Source organism: Patiria miniata, unplaced genomic scaffold, assembly GCF_015706575.1.
Source record: "Patiria miniata isolate m_02_andy unplaced genomic scaffold, ASM1570657v1 HiC_scaffold_1, whole genome shotgun sequence".
Classification (NCBI taxonomy): domain Eukaryota; kingdom Metazoa; phylum Echinodermata; class Asteroidea; order Valvatida; family Asterinidae; genus Patiria; species Patiria miniata.
This window is the reverse complement of record NW_024037047.1, coordinates 4,889,429-4,906,172: the sequence shown is the minus strand read 5'-3', so window position 1 is coordinate 4,906,172 and position 16,744 is coordinate 4,889,429. Positions and strand designations below refer to the sequence as shown.

Genomic DNA, 16,744 nt, shown 5'->3' with positions numbered 1-16,744 from the left:
CGGCTCTTGTTTAACCCCGGTCGTCACTGCGCTAATTCTTCATCCCTATGTCGAGATAGTGCGTTATTAATTGTGGACTGTTATTAATACGCCACTATCGTGATCGCACGCACGTACGTATACGGGGTTCGCGATGGTTATCGTTCACTCGACGCCGGATATCCTCCCGAAGCCAATCAGAACGGCCGTCTCTTGACGGAGCGCCAGAAGCCCAAGTGTCGCGGCTCCTGACTGCACCGCACCCATGATATTGCCGCGCGCGTCTGCTCTCCCGGGGAACCAATCAATTTGCTGGAATCTCAGCAGACGATACGTGGACAAAGTGGCCCAAATGGTGGGCGGCGGGGTATAAAATTCCCGCTTCGTGTGGGAAAACTTTCATTTCAAGTGCAGTAAAACGCGAGGAAAGTACGGAACCTCACCTTCTGTCGCTCACAGCCGGAAAACAGCTGACGGGATATCTTCTGAAAGGTATGCTTGTGCTTTTTCTTCTGCAATTGGAAAATGTCACGTTTCTCCTCACCACTCTTCTATTTAACCAGCTGCATCTTTTTGATTGCAAACCCAGCGTTCCTCACAATTTGCACTGCCACAAATCAAAATTACGTGCGAGTTGACTATTCCAAAGAGCAGAGAATCACCTGTTTCCGTGTTTGTATAGCTTTACTGCTTTTATATAAGCACACTATCTGATTTTTTTTCAATTTAAAGGGGTTTCAAAAAGGGTAGTGGATTACGATAAATTATCAGAACTCAATTCCGCTCTTTGCATGGCTTGCTGACACAGTTGTGTTCAATTTACCGAGTTCAATTTCATTCAATAAACGTCGCAGGGAAACATACTGTTAACCGGGTGATCTTTAAAAAAAAAATTCTGCTCACTGTGTATTTATTCTGAGTTGGATTCGGACCTCAGACCCCAAAGTACTTATACTTGTGCTCCACTGACTAAGTCAAAGCAGTGTTAGCTTTGGGCGATAAGCAGAGACCAAAATAAATACATAGCAGCTACTGAACTCTCTGAAAATAAGGAAACTTACCAAAGCCATACTGTTGCGTATTACTTTGTCAATAACTTAACATTAGTAATGCTGCAATTTGATCGGGAAACGTTCATCACGATCATTTAGGGATAACTCCGGTTTAATTGACATACTTTCTGTGGATTGTACAATTTGACTGAATTATTTTGTTAAAATTGGGTTCTACTTGGCCAAATGTTTTGCAGGGACAAAAAAATGACACTTTTCTTGATCACAATGATATTTTCTTTGATCCTTTTCCGTGTCATTTTGACCGGGAAACCTTGGCAAGAGTGTCATTTTGACCCCACAAGATGTCCTCTTTGGACCCTGAAATGATTAGCCCAAATAGCCCGTATATTCTGGATTAAATCTAACATTTTCTGTGTGTTAATTACATTCTCTCATCTCATTGCTAACATATTGCAAAATACCATTAATAGACTATCAAAAAGGCATTATCTGACGTGGTTTAGAGAACCATCGGAAAGAGAGACTATTGAGTTATATCAGTAGGCGTATACAAGGAAATTGTAATTTTAGTCAATATGTGTGCGAGGAGTCTTACAAGAACCGTTATTCATGACATTTAATCAATAAAAGTGCCCTCAGCGACGGCCCCAATGTAAAAGGTAGACCCGAAATACGTTGTTCTCGATTTAGGGAATGTTTAAAAGTTCGCTTATTTTCCTGACTGAACTTTACAGTTAGAAAAGGAGGGGGCGGGGTTATAAGAGCATTTCCAGGGTATCATATCTCAGGGGTGGGCCAGTTACCCAGGAACCCAAATACACGCTACTGCCCAAGCGGTTGAGCTTGGAAGTTTTGTCTTAGTCGTGGACAGCAAACCATATGCCATCATAATTCTGAAGACGATCAGAGCATAATGGTCGAAATGTCAAGTGTTACCGTACGGCTCTTCCTAGAAACACTACCTAATCAATCAGAAGAGAAATCTTCAATACTGCAAGCATTCCACATATGTGTTCCTCCACGATGCAAAATATACAATCATAACTCAGAATCCGAAAACCTATATTTCATTAAGCAGATCTCGAGTCAAGATTTTGTAATATTCTCCTCTTGTCTTCATGTGAAGTACGGAGAAGTCGCGACAGCAGGTCGGAGGTAATAAACTAACTGAGACGTCCGAACGGAAGCTCGTTTGTCATCAGGATTCGTGCCCGGCAAATAATTGCCGAGTACACACGGTCCGAGCACTGTGATAAGGGGAATAGCTGGATAGCTGGGGACTCGTGTACCGCTGATTCACAGATAGTTGTCTGGACAGTTGTCTCTGCTACTCCTTCTTCCGTGATTTAAGACAGGGGTAGGCAGTGAGGGGGAGGGTTAAAGTATGAAGTGGGGACATGATTGGGCATGATTTAGACTTGGCACATGACATATTGCTTACAAAGTTTGGCTTGCTTCAAGTGCCTATCTATGTGCGCGGTTGAGGCATTTATCATTCAGTCACCATTCCTGATTTCATGGAAGTTTACCTGGGCCTAGTTTCTAATCGGCCCTTTTTGTCTTTTGGTATTTTTTATGTTACAGTTCACTGTCCATTTACCCTCTGATCGTAATGCGCCTATGAAATGTTTCCCCCACCCCTTCCTCCTCCCCAACGCGCTGCCCCATGTCCGATGTCGGGGTTTGGTCACGTTTTTCATGCCCCAAAGTGGGGATTTTGGTCACTCAAATAGCATTGTTAACATTGGCGTACTGCATGGAAAGGCAATCACATAGTGCGCCCCACGTATGTATGTCAAGGCATGGTCGGGGATTGTCACTTAAATTTTGCCCGAGGGGTGAGGATTTTGTCACTTCAAAAGTGACAATCCCCACGTCTTGGGCGGGGAAGCCCTGGGGAGGAATGGGGAAACAATTGATAGGTGCATAGCCAGCGTTTACTTTAGCTGCTATACCAGAGGGCAAAGGTCATCTTTGTTCCTGACTGACTCACTGACTGACTGCCTAAATCATACACCGACTATCACATGTGACTAGCCTGGTTGTAAACTGGTGTAAAGAGCTGGGCAGTGCCATTGTATTGGATAACACAGCAATGGTAAAATCGGGCACATAGTGAACTATCTCACAGAAATAACTAATCGTAGTCGATGAAATATAATTTGCGTGCTCCAGTAATAGGCTCACCTTGTCTTGTTTAATTATGTTTTACTTCCTGAACTTTCTCAGTTATTTGTAACTATGACGGCACCAATTTAATGCCTCCTCCATAAAATTAGCCCCTCTCCCTAAGTGCCCCTCCTACAAGTTGGACCCTCTCTCGTCCAGGACTTTACTTACCTGATCTAGAGATAATTGTCCACGATCTTGTGGGTACACAGGTGGCCACAAGTACAATAAAATGTTTTCATGTGGGCCTATAACATCCTGGCAATAAACTGAGAAATTACTACATTCTGTAGATCAATTTGAAGTGGCCTGGTTCAGGTAACGTTACACTACGACCAACGAAATGCTACTCTATTAATATGAACGCGACGATCATTCAGGAAATATACAAGGCCCGTCACTGCAGGCCTTAAAAAAACATAATCGGGTCTAAAATCCACGTAAATGGAACACAGATTTCCCGCGGCCATAAATCACCACGAAGATGAACGGAATCGACTGTTTGTAATTGTCGACCTGCGATGAATCCGCATTTCTTTACGTTTCAACCACATGGACTTTTCCGAAGGGAGGTAATCTCACAAGTCGGAAGCACTCTCGAGATCGAATAATTATGTGTGCACATACACGTCACGAATATTATGTGTACACGTCACACCGAGATAAAGTGTGATGAAATGTTACTGATGTGTGAAATCTTACTGCAATATTTTTTCCCCCGAATTTTCTTTAATGCGAGTCTTATAATTGCAGATTAAAACGGAAGCCTCGCTGCGCATATTTAGTGACGTCATCATCCCGACCAAGACGCGTGGCGTCATATCCCGGTAAAAAAAATTAAACGAAACACACTGCTCGGAATGTAGACAGATTGACGGGGTTTTTATTTTAAAAAAAATCATAATAAGACATGTATCTTTATTTTGTAGAGTACTGGAAAGAATCATTTAGAGTACTTTCCCGGAAAGTTTTTTCTCCAAATCTCTCTTTGCGATACTGACAGACAGCATCATCGTATTTACTTAATGTATCAACAGCAAAAGCTGACCAAGAATCGCTTTAATCCCTCAAATAACAGACTCTGGTGGACAGAACAGTGTGAGAACATTACGTACTTGGATATTCCGAAGCGGCGATCTTAATAGGAATGGCATTCGCCTCACCGGCACACGCAGAAGCCATTAAAACAAAACAGACCCACTATTAACCTGCTATTCAGACTTTCCTCTACGTGCCGAAAATATCACCATAATTTCGATTTGCCATCATCTTGTGTTTCTGTTTTGGCGGCCGGAAACTCTATCTCAGCAGCGGTGCTCGAGTAGGTATAAAAAAACGGTCTTTTTTCTCCCTTATTTGACGGGACAGTGACAATTTCGAGATGGCTCGAATCTCGCATTACGGGCATTAATCTCGCTTTGGCATTTCCCCGATGCGTCATTACCATTCTACAGCTCGTCTTAAATTTGCCCGAAACCGGGAGTTACGGCTATGAGAATTTGAAAACGATATTATTTTTAATTGAATTCTATCATTTGATCCATGTCGTATATCTTTGTAGCCAAAATAACGATATCCATAACAATGTAACTTTTGCTTCCAAATACTGGTGACATCATAAAACCGGAAGTTAGATGTAATAAATGCATGCAATTATATTTTCCATATTTCCATACGTTATTTAACGTCACAATAAACATTTATCCACTCCGAACTAAATCAGTATTCACTTCCCGTTTTTTAATAATGACGTCATCAAGCTAGAGATAACTCGTATGTGTACATGAAATGTTTATGGAAATTTATCACACCGTTAAAGATGCATTGTTAAACAAAATAATGTATTGTGATGGAAATGATTTAATTTCGTGATCCTAGTTCTTACATCAAAATATTCATAATTTAACTCGGCAGTGTTTTATAAAGTTACATCTATGAGAATTTGAAAACGATAACATTTTAAATGTAATTGCATCATTTGATTCATGTCGTATATCTTCGTAGCCCAAATAACGATATCCACAATGTTCACCCTTTGCTTCCAAATACTGTGACGTCATCAAACCGGAAGTTAGGTGTTATGAATACATTCAGTTATATTTTCCATATTTTCATACGTTATTAAACTTCACAACAAACATTTATCCAATCCGAATTACATCAGTATTCATTTCCCGTTTTTGAATAATGACGTCGTAAAGCCAGAAATAACTTGTATATGTACATGGAATGTTTACTCAAATTTATCACACCGTTAAAGATGCATTTTTTTAAACAATAATTGATTGTATTGGAAAGGATTACATTTTGTGATCCTTTGTTCTTACATAAACATATTCATAACTCAACTCGGCAGTGTTTAATGAACAAATTGCATGCCCGACCACACTGCGTTTGTAACACAAACGCGAACCTCTAGTTAACTTTGATATTATGCATTTCGATGAAACAGAGAAAGCTCATGCCCTTTTGGTCTCGTAATTGGGTTCTGTTGCACACTTCCGATTCTAAAGTTGCTGTTTCGTATTTTGAATTACACCCTCTTGTGTACAATCCCCGATCAGCACTTCAGGACATGAGTTTAATCAGCCGGTTATGTTGTAGGCTGCGTGAGGTCGAGGCCCCGGTGGATGGTTAGTTTTTACAGTATATTTAGTGAATATCGTCAACAAAGATCCTGTCCGCGGGCTCAGTTTTTTTAAAAATCAGCTTCAGAGACTCTTTCTTTCCAATTAGGATACCATTTCAGGTGGACTATTTCACAAGGTATTTGGTACTGGTCATATTTTTTTTCTTTAAGCAAGTTTCACTCATAAAATTTGTAAGTTCGTTTTTGGCTAATCACCAATGATACAACGTGCCCTTTTAGCAGCGCTGTGTACAGGTTGTACAATTTACATATTTGTGCGGGTAGCGTGTCTTAACCTGAAACGCCATCGCCATAGAACACACAAGGCATTTGCAGTTAAATCTACATTCTGAAATTTATTCATACGTAATTTTACATTCTGAAATAAAATCACATATTTTAATTTACATTCAGGTTATACATACAATTAATGCTTTTAAGAGTTAATTTATGCTGCAATCTTTGAACCAAGACATCAACCAAACTTCATATACATCGTTAAAAAAAAGTAAAAACTGAAATGCTGTTTGGAAGATGCTTTGCTCAAATGACAAACATATAACTTCATTTTGTTTGCTAAAATGAATCTTGCTATCTGTGTCTTGCAAGAATATTTATAAAGTTGGGAGAAAAACATTGAAAGAAAAAATACAAATCCCGATCATTCCCTTTTTAAATTTTAGCCTTTAAATCGACTACTGACTCGAAACTGCCCCAATTCTCCGGCGGTAAACATTCAATCTGAAATGAAGTAAACTGTCAAAGGACGAAAGTGAAGACTCCATGAATAATTGAAAAGATGATTCAAGCCGCATATAAACATTGGAGTGGGAAAAAATATCAAATAGGGGTTTATGTTTACCTGTTCTTTGTGATTGCTACGGTGTGCATCACCAAGTGTCTGTCAGCACTTGTATAATTATGACTAATTTTAACAAGGTAAGGGTTAGAGTAAGGGCCATAATAACGAACCGGATGGAAATTTCCCCGCGTTTTCTCCCAAAAGGATTTTTTTCCGCAGGTTTTCCGCCCCTCCCGTAATCAGTGAATATAATTATAGCAATATATTGTATTGATGTCACAAGATAGATCCAAATTATTTGTGTTTACTGAATTAGCCTTATATTAAAGCCTGTTAGCGATGTTGTTTCAGACTGTGCATGTAGTTAGTTTTACAATACAATGTATTTATAATAGTTGCTTCACAATTATGCATTAATCCAATGTGCATTGCATTGCATTGCATTACATTGCATTGCATTGTATTGTATTGAACTGTATTGCATTGTAACGTATTGTATTTATGTTTGTAGTCATTTTAATTTGTTTGCAGGGCCCCAATGGAAACCAGTTTTGAACTGTTTGAGCATACCCTGTGTATTCTTATCAATAAATAATAAATTAGTGTAAGACACATAAATTAGACTTGTCAGAGGAGTACAGCATGGTGTAGGCCTACATGCAGTTACACAGTAAAAATGGTGCTCAGGGTTTAATCACTTTTTTTAGTACCCGTTGGTGACATTAGGCATAGGCCCTACATTGTATAAAGTAAAGTCTATCGTTTGGAGGCAAGAGGTTGGGATATTTAGTGACATAAACACACACAAACAAAGAGTATACAGTATACAGTTAACTTGTCTTTCGACATGTACCGATAAGTCGATATTCTATTTACTTTTACAACACTTGAAATACTAACAGACTTTCCTACTGTGTCTATAAACATGTCACGGACATCCGCAAATCTGCACACGTCGTATAGATTCAAACACGTGTAAAGAGTTAAGTGCGGTTTAAATGTTTAGAAATGTGTTCGAACTCTGAATAGTTTTTACAGTATAGCAAATGATGTTTGGACGGTGTTTAAAATAGGGTAAGTGTTCTACATTGGATTGGAGGAATAGGGTTGGCGTTATTTTGAACAGTCTACGGAGTTGTCAATTCAATTTGCAGCTCTGTGTACTTTTACTGAAATCTTCCGTGATTGCCGTCCATTCTTTCGTCTATCACTAAAAAACAAAACAAACAAAACCTCACATATCCTCAGGTTTCTTTGAGTCTCAACCAAACTATAGGACCTTAGATTTCTTTGACAGACTATAGGATTGGGGTTTCTATCACAAATTGGGACGGCTTTCGACCTCAAACGTACCTGCTTCCCGCAAAGACACACGTTTCATAGAAAAATCATCCGGAACAACACATTAAAACAAAATCTAAATTCAACACATTCCGGTCGAGCCCGAATTTCTAATCCCCGCTTGCCGAAGGAGCATGCAGGCTCTACGGAGTGATTCCTGGCGATGAAATGAAATTTAAAAATCAAATTTTCTTCCTCTCTTCCTGGATATTGATGGACAGTTTCCCCTCCGTGTCATGAAAGTGAATGAATAATTCGACCGGGTCTTCCACGGTGCGTGGCACGGTTTTACTTTTCAAGCTATTACGGATATACGTCAGCTCCGGAATGATCCGGCGTCGTCCGGGGATTTGGTATTAATCCGGTTATGGACGGATGCTCCCATGGTTAAGTAATCAATTTGGAGGAACGAAAGAGGACATTGAAAGGACAAGACGAAGACGAGATGTATGACAAAGACGGAAAGACAGAGAGGCAGACAAAGAGACGGAAAGATGAGCACGGTTGGAGAGTATTTCATCTATGTAAATTTATAATTTTTGAAATGATTGGATACAATCTTCTTCTTTTTTCGAGACAAAAGCAAGCATATGTCAAGCTACCTTCACTAAAAATGTTCCACCTTCTCTGTTTTTTTTTTTTTATCAAATTTCTAATTCTTTTCGGGAGGAATTTTTACCAGGACATCATTGGTTAGGGTTACATTTATTTATTTTTTTGTAATTTGTTTTCTCTATCCGTGTTTTTTGGTTTCATGACAGCCTTGCGGTTGTAAAATGTGTACCAGGTAAACATCTTCAGTCAGTATCATTGCTCCATAGTAATATCCGGGTGTTGCAAACAAGTCATGTTTTAGCAGTAACTCATATTATTTTTTTCAGTGGTGGGGGAATTCAAGCTGTTTTCCCCTCAGAATTTGAACCCCGGTTAGATGGGATTTTGAGGACAGAAATACCTTTTTTATAGTAGGTTAAGTCTCCATTAAAATATCACATTTCCTCGCCTTTAGGCATGCTGGATTTGGGGGCATGCGTACTGCAGGGATTCGTCGAGGATATATTAAGTTCGACCATGCGTACAAGAGAATCTACGATTTGCCAATCATTGGAATAAACAAACCGCTCGCAGCCAATCAGCCAGCTTTATTGACATTTTACAATCCTCATCAATTGCCCGCGACGGTGATGGAACAAATGAATGTTGTTAGCTTTGTGTTGCTCGCCCCAGGAACAGCTGTCAGCTAAACATATTTGGACTTTCAAATTGAAACCGCGCCGGCACCGGAATTTAGGCCGTGGATTCTCCATCATTCTACCTTTTTTTCAGTACTTCTTTCTTCTCTGAAACTCATGTAGTTTTGGTGTGAGATACAGCGTCATAGGTAGCGCTAGTTCTTGCGGAATAAACAAGTAACGAGTTACTATAGATACCAACACAAATTAAACTAAGAATCACGGAATGTGAACTACGTGTGTTTTAAATCTGCACAGATCTTAAGGCATATAGGATCATGTGCTTTTCCTATATTTTGTTCGTTTCCAATAACATCACCACTCAGAAACCAAATAATGTTCAAAACTAATCTAGTAAAGTTTCAGCTCATCGGATATTATACTTTTTGAGAAACAGTTAAAAACTGTTACCATGCACTACATTTTGATCACGAAGAAAGATTTCGTCGATGGCACACTTTATTCTAAAAAAAAAAATCAGTCACTTGACTGATCGTTGGAAATCGCCTATGCATTAATTTTCTTGATTTCTCTAAATGACAGCAAGCCAGACGGAATACATTCACGGGGTGTTTAGTAGCAGTGCAATCATTAATCCAAGTAATCGTTTTGATAATAATTCGGTGGGTTACTTTGCGGATAAATACAAATGATGCCATTAAAGCTGCTTTGCTACTGGTCATCATTCAAAATAAATTGATTGAACAAACATCGAATATCAACCTTATAATGACAGATGGCAGTGTGTAAAATATGTCAAGTGTAGCTGCTACGGCTTCATTGTTTTTCTCCATTTTGCGCTAAGGTTAACAGCCCTAGCCATAGTCAGAAATATTCATTTTGCTTGCAGCACTCACGGTTTATGACGAGCGAACTATTTCACCGATGTTCCATGAGGGTGAGGATGCTGCATTCATGCTGAGCAGCAGTGGCGTGTTGTGTAATAAGACATTTCGTCAATTATGAGTTCAATTTCAAGACGAGCGCCATGGCCTCGTGGTTAAGGGCATTGATTTCGTGGTCTGCGGAGAATTCTGCAGGGTTCGAGTCCAGCCTGGGGTTACGGTGCGTGTGCTCTAGGGCAAGGCACTTTGTCACTCATTGCTTCTCCCCTAACCATGAGTAAATGGGTACCTGTGAGGGTAGAGATGGTTATTGTGATTGAAGTAGCTTCCTTGCGCCTAACAGGCTGCATCGAGCTGTATACCCCCCAGGGAGTTGAGATGGTATTTGGAATGTTTATATGAAAGAAAAGGGTAAAAATGCACCCTTCTCACGACTTTTTATTTAGGGGGAGACCGTTCACATGAACATCATATTTTTACATTTTGCTTGTGTATTTTCTTTTTTAATGGATTTTTTGGGGGGAGGGGGGCTAGACAAAATTAAAGGGGGGTTGGGTTAGCGCCCCCCCCCCCCCCCCCCGTAGAACCGCCACTGGCTAACTTCAAACAGAATTCGCCTAGACACTGCACTTTAATAGCTGATCGGACCTGTGATGGTATATATATATATATATATATTATATTCACTGCATGATGCCCAACGGCATAGCGTACCAAGGCTCTTGAATTTATATTGACATTAATTCCATCGTAAGAAACATCTCTTCGGGTGTCAGTGTTTTAAGTGCCTGAAGCGTTTCTATGGTTAGACCCAGTTATAAACTTACCTTGACTCTCCTTTTTTTGTGTAAATTCGATTTCCCGTGAATTTCTTTGACACACTCTCGTAATTGGGGCAAATTTCATTTCATCTTCCGTTCTCGCTGCACGTCAGTTTCCGATTCTCTCGAAGCGGTTTTACATTGTCGGTCCGATGCAACACGTCTCTTGACGTTAAAGGTATACGACCTGCAAACAAAATTCCAAAGAAAGGGTTTCGAATATTCGTAATCTTAAAAGGCTTACATGGTAATAAATCGATTTTTGAATGTCCTTTTTACGGAAGTGAACTAAGACATTGACGTATTTTTTTATATTTTTAGTGCTCAAATAATTATTAAGGTATACCGTTTACCGGTAAATTTATCTTTGTTTATTGTTAATGCAGTTTTCATTTGCTCACATAGGCTTGTTTTTTAATTTAATTGATATTTTGAGTATCCCATATCGTTATTCCGTTGTTTTCCTTTTTAGGTAGTGTAAATTTAGGCACAGTATGGAACCTATATAGACTCGATGGTTGCATTACGCAATCCTTAGTTTGGTAGTGGACATAATTAGGACATTAATTGAAAGATCACGTGTGAGGGTTAGAGTCCATATTAGGAAGAAGAGACCAGATTTCAGAGAAGTCCAATTTTCATACGACACCAGTTTAACTTACACTCATTGAACTGTTCGATGACTTGAACCTCGCGGTGGACTTGTCCTTTAACACGGCGGCGCCATCCTTTGTTTTGTCTCAAAACGTAATCATCTTAAAACATATATTGTTTGGTTATTGGAGGCTATATCGTAGGCTAAGCTTCTGGGTCGGGTAAATAGCACTGATCTTTATATAGAAGATTTAATGTTCCCTTAATCCAGATTCCGAGTCTGTGAACATTTCAAGTGCGACCATTGAGGCTTGACAGGGGAATAATTCGTACAGCGATAATGTTCCACTTCTTTAATGAAGTATTACAATAATCTCCAGATTCATAACTCGTTGGAAATCGGCCAACGATTCCTTTTAGGTTTCCAAATCTAGATTTTGAGGCAATTTGGTTATTATTTTACTTTCAATCGAACTTCGTCACTAATTTTAAATCGTATGTAAATGGTTGCACAGGCCGTGTAGCCTTTCCTTGTAAGATATTTTGGAAACGTCCCAATTTGTATGTTTTTGTTCATAACACAGATTTTCAGCAGCATGAAATATTATAAGAAATGGTCGTAGATGTATACAGATTTATAAACCGTGTTTACAGACAATGTGTATAACCGTAAAAACTACAATTTCGGAAACACCTGAGCGTCAGACGTTTTACCTTTGGGAGACCTTTGGGAGACTCTTATAGGTGGAAAATAAAGTCGCAAAAAGGCTAGATCGAATGCTCGGGGGTCCACTCCATAAATATACCAAAATTCGTGAGGGTAGGTTCAATTGGGGGAAGATGTCACTAAAGTTGGAAACAAAATTGTGCACAAGGCTATGGGAATGTCTGTCTCAGTCATGGGCGTCGCCAGGATTTTTTCTAGAGGGGGGCAAAACACATTTTTCCCAAAAAAATCTTGTATTTCTGAACAAATTCTCGATTTCTCAGTTTTAGACGGGGGCAGGGACATTTTGCCCCCCCCCCCAACTCATTAAATTTACACCACTATGACTTCGCGCCTCTTTTTTTTTCTTTTTTTTTTTGGCTTCCCCCCCCCCCCCTCGCGACGCCCATGGTCTCAGTTACCATTGTCTGTTATTATTTGTGGTTATCTTGTATCGTCGTCCAAGATGACCATAATTATGACAGGTTTGTCGTTTTTTAAAATTAATATTCCAGGAAAGACAAGATATGTGGGCATGCCTAGACAATTTCTTGCATTATTTCTCTACCCCGAGTCCCTCGGGTGTACGGGGTATAGGGTATTTAAAGAACGGATCGGGCAACACGATCTTTACATGTTCACCGATCATCATAGCAATTCAGCCGGCTCATAATCCGCTGTCAAAAGCTCTCTTGGCGCGCAATCACAGACGCGGTGACGTCATACGCCAGCGTGTATTGGCGCCAATTCGGTGTAAAATTTCAATTTCCGGATTTTTTTCCCCCTACTTTCCCTTCTTGTTCCGCATTTGTGTTGGACATGATGTCTCGTCCAGAATGCCAATTTCGGATTTAGATGTGAGAAGAGCCCACCTGCGTAAAGAAGAAGCGGAAGAAAAAAATGCATTTGTTTCTTAAATATGGCATTAGATTTCAACTGCGCGCATATCGGCTATTGGCCGAGTTGCCTTCCTTTGGGTGCATTGTAAAAAGCTTCCATAAGAAAAACAGCAACTTGTCCTTGTCAAAAACAGTTGCAATAGTCTGTGTACTTGAAGTTACTGTAAAGTGACCAAGAAAATACCACGCGTCTGGGTTCTGTTTTCCTTTCATGCTTAAATGTAAATTGCAGAAATTGTTGTTAATTAACCTGAACTCCTGTTTTATCGTGTGTTTTTTACTGTTTGTCTTCATTTGTCGTTCGCCGTGGGTTTTTTTTTTGGGGGGGGGGTTGGTCCTTGCATCCAAATTGGCAAAAATTCCTGTACAATTACCTGAGTTTTTTTAAACAGTAAAATGGTCAAGTTGGGCGACTAATGAATATTGCATCATCTAAGGACTTCTCAACAATATGAAGATGAATTTAAGTAAGTCAATTCAACAGTTCGGTCTTCAAAATCATCTATCAATTTTCCTTTAAACTTTGGTTCAAGACTCATACCCGAGGGAACGAAAAGTGGCTTTCCTAAGTTCTGTATCAACCCTTTTCGGCTTCATTTAGCAATCCACGCGCAGAGCGCTTGAACACAAATTGACCAGCAGTAGAAGGGCCGTCGAGTTTTTGTGCCCGAGGAACGACCAAAAAACAGTAAATTTGTGTTCTACTTATGATCATGTGAAGATCTAAGCCTGGGGTATTTTTTTTTGTCTCCTATACAAATAAAGTGCCAACTTTCAGCAGCATTTGCTCAACAGTTTCGAGAATTATCTTGAGCCTCTAAAGCTCACGGTCCTTTACAAATCATGATGCGCGTCATTGCGTAAATGATTCAATTTAAGCGTTGTTGGACATTTTGTTTGTAATGTCTGGTTGCGGTGCAGTTCCTTTTGTCGGCGAATGAAGCTAAAAGATAACACTTATCGGCAAAATTGTCCTCGATCTTATTGCATCTAGGCTAGTATGTGAGCTTTTCGAAAGATGCTCGTCATGTGAATTCCTGTGCCGATTCCAACTTGTTTTATCCTTGGGCTAAATTGTGCTCCTATTGAAAGGTCAGACCCTCTAACATTTTTACAGATTTAATTGTTCAGCTCCTTAGCAGGTACGTTAGCGTTATAATATAATATAATATAATATTTTATTCGGCAAATTGACATATATACACACAATTACAATAAATACATACAATTTGATATTATAACAAAAGGATATACAAACAATAAGAAACCAAGTAAACACTTCACACGAAAGACAGAACGTGAACAGTGCAGGGCTGCCAAGGAGAAGAACAAAAGTGAAACAAATACTGTCGCCAATAGGGCGTGTCTCTCCAATGCACAATGACAGACACATAACACAGATCAAGCACAAAACAATTAAAAATACCAAAATTATTGTACAAGGGAGGAAATGGTTGGTTGATACGCATGGAGCACGTGACGTGTTATAGACGAATCCCAAAATAGCCCTGAAACCGAGGCTCTCGGTTATAAGGCGTTTTATGAATTGAGGAGCTTTCCTTTTTCAACAAAAGACAGCACCGAGGCCTTCGGCTTCAGTGCCAATTTAAATTCATCTATTACACAAAACAAAAGACCATTGGGTTGTATAATGCCATTTTTTTCATGATCAATTTGTACGCAAGCGCATCAGCAACAAGGAAGTCCGTTAGGTAAATGGGTCGTCCAAATCTGCGCTTAGGCACAATTTGAAAATAAACACAAAATCAATTAGGAGAACAATTTGAGTGCTTTCACCGGGTCATATATTAATCATGGATGGTGTCATGACCTTAGATTTCTTTACCTTTATAGCCTTCTCACGGCAACGGGATTTCGTCTGTTCGTGGCCTCCCTACCTAGAGCAAGCTGGAGTCATTGCTCGTACTATGAAAACAGTTTCAAGTTTCCGATACCTAATCCCCCGCAGTCACAGAGAAGTAATAATATTAATTAAACCGCAAACGGTCATTACCGAAAACCATGATGGATTCCGCTATTAGGAGAACGTGCTCGGTTATTAGCGATTGTCTTACAGTTGGCATTTTCTGACGCCGTGCCGTACAATACATTTGGGGGGGGGGGGGCTGATTGCGCAGATATACCATGCATGGGAAATTGTAACTGTATATAGCTTTTTACTGCGAGTACTCCTTCGTTTACCCGACACCCGTTTATACCTGATACCCATATCTGCAATAAATTCCGGATACGTCGATTCGAGGGGTGAACAATTACGGCATGGTGCGTTGAAGACAGTGACACCGATTTAAAACTTGTTTTACCTTCAGGGCTTGGGCCGTGTAGGCTTTCGTAGTGAAAACACGGACGGCGCGTCACTACACGACGCGTATACCCGCGAGTTTTCCTCGTTAATTCCCGCGTGGTACACGTGCACGCCACGACATTGATTGATTTGCAGAGAAAATTAAATTTGGACAGCACGATCTTCGGTTAGAATTTCCCGTTTCTTTTGCTGGAAATCATTTTTGAACGCAGGCCGGCAGGGAATACAACTGTTTATGTTTCATTTTTCGGTGAGCCCTGGGGAGGTCTTTCGGGGAATTGGTGACTTTCAGAGGGGATTACGTTACGGTTGAATTACAAGTGCTACGTCATGTCAATGTGAATTTACAACGTTGGTCGAATGTATTGTTGTACCATTTTACCGGGTAGGATTATGCATAAGATTTTGCCCACTGATGTTGCCCACTAATGACCATTGGAAATGTATATATTTTTTGGTTTTTTTTTATGTTTCTCCATTACACAGCACTGACGTGTTTGGTTTGAAATATGAAACTTGACTTGGTATTAGAACAAAACTAATACTAGTAGTTGTTCTTTTCGGTGTGTGTACATTTAAACAGAAAGAAAGGCTATCAACACGGTTTCAACCAATGATGTCTGATAGGTGCATTTTCTAGAAAATGTTTTAAAACCAATATGACGCAAATAACAGCAGATTGTGGAAAAAAATATTAAATATTAACATTTTAGCTAGGGTATATAGTTCTCACCAGAACGATAGACTTCTAAGACACGCTTATTATTTTCTTCCCAAGATTTTGACATTGTTAATTATATTTGTTACCAGGAATGGAAGAATCAATATTCCTACAAAAGGCGTACACAATATGCTGGATTCTTTTAAATCGTCCAAGGTGACCCGTATAATGTCGTATGGCTTACGGCGCTCCCACGTTCCACCTTCCTCCGATTTCACGGACGGCCGAACCGCGCTGACGTCTTTGTGGGACCGAGAACGGAAGTAAGCCGCCTCGCCCGCCCGGGCATTCGCTCACCGGTATTAACCCTAGAGGAATCGCGTCAATCCCCGCTTGCCTAATATTTCTTCTCCTATAACTACCTTTTTTTTACTTCTCGTTTCAGTAGTAACTGTACACGCGGCTTGCTGTCTCGGTTTGGAAGATAAAAGATTTAAAATAAAGAGAACAAAAGTGCGCCAACGAGATTTAAGAGAGCCAGCTAATGGTTTGGGACAGATGAACGGGGAAACTTTATACATTTTCATTTGGGAAATGGATTTGTATATCTTCTCTGAGAGCAATTGCAACACAAAAAATGTTGTACTTTTGTCTGACCCGAGTGGGATTTTTTTTTTGGAAGTGGGCTCAAACTGAGATTGCTCGGGCATGATTTCGCATCACC

The 16,744-nt window shown here is 39.9% G+C and overlaps 1 protein-coding gene across 1 annotated transcript in view; it reads left to right on the top strand.

The window, feature by feature from the left end:
* Window positions 1-368: 368 nt before the first annotated feature.
* Window positions 369-16,744, top strand: part of LOC119743440 — a 33,751-nt gene continuing 17,375 nt past the window's right edge. Inside the window, exon 1 of the mRNA XM_038219879.1 lies at window positions 369-471. The gene's annotated coding sequence lies outside the window, so the exon portion shown is untranslated. The remainder of the gene's footprint in view (window positions 472-16,744) is intronic.